At 50.1% G+C, this 1020-nt stretch overlaps 1 protein-coding gene across 1 annotated transcript in view; it reads right to left on the bottom strand.

The window, feature by feature from the left end:
• LOC113201867 (POU domain, class 3, transcription factor 3-like) overlaps positions 1 to 1020 on the bottom strand; it is a 69443-nt gene that overhangs the window by 23365 nt on the left and 45058 nt on the right. The gene's annotated exons all lie outside the window — the stretch shown is intronic.

The following is a 1020-nucleotide window of genomic DNA, read 5'->3' as shown; positions in this document are numbered from 1 at the left end:
GGGGGGGGGAGGGTGAGTCGCCGAGAGTACCTATAAATCAGCCGGGGTGCGGGGAGGGATTTGAGCGCTGCTGGTGTCCACGGTGCGGACCAGCACTACAGCACGGCGCGGGGTGCACCTGCGGCCAAGCCCCGGGGCTGCTCCCCCCACCCCCACAAAAAAATCACTCCTTCATTTCGAGCTGGGATCCCGCACCTTTCCTCAGTGTATGCTGATGCCGGGCAGAATGCCGCACTCGAGACGCATAAATAATATATCAAGGGCTCGGCCACACCTTTGGGTGCCTCCGGGCCAGACAGAGAGAGTCGTTTGTACAAAACGGATAGTACTCTTGAGTGTAGGTTACAAGGATTAGACGGTTTGTGAATGATAATAATCTGTTTCTAAAAAAACACACTTAAACTTCACTGTTCTGTGCGAAGCATGTACTTGCAATTACAAAGCAATGCCGGCAATGCTTTACATGCTGCAAAGCAACGCTTTGTAATTGCAAAGCATCGTGCAAAGGTGCGAACTCTAACAGACCTGCTTGTTTGTTCGAATTTGAACAGAGAGCTGTTAGGTTTCCTATGGGAATTTCTTTTTGATACTTGTGTTCGGTTTGTTTCGAAGAAAATTCAAAGTGGCCTCTGTTCACTCATATCTATCGCTTCCCCCGTCGAATATTTCAACAAAACCGTCAATAATTTTACCTTTTACCCGAGACCATCATTTTAAGTTAAGTTAATGTTTATATCTCTCTGTTTGCGTGCCGTGCCGTTGCGCTTGGTCGGATTACGCGCCACCAAAGTCAAATACGGGGTGGGGAGAGAGGAGCTCTTGCATAAGTTAAACCGCGAAAATTAACGGACTGTGAAACAGCCTGCCGCCGGAATAATGCGCGCTACTGCAAGGCGCACACATCAACCCCCTGCCCTGCCGACCTACCTCTGTCTGTGAGTATATGTGTGAATGAGAGAGGGAGAGAGAGCGAGCAAGAGAGAGCGAGAGCGAGCAAGAGGGAGGAAGGGAGGGAGGGAT

This window comes from Frankliniella occidentalis, unplaced genomic scaffold, assembly GCF_000697945.3.
Source record: "Frankliniella occidentalis isolate FOCC.00 unplaced genomic scaffold, Focc_3.1 Scaffold174, whole genome shotgun sequence".
NCBI classification, from domain to species: domain Eukaryota; kingdom Metazoa; phylum Arthropoda; class Insecta; order Thysanoptera; family Thripidae; genus Frankliniella; species Frankliniella occidentalis.
The sequence above is the reverse complement of the archived record's forward strand: the minus strand, read 5'-3'. Positions and strand labels throughout refer to the sequence as shown.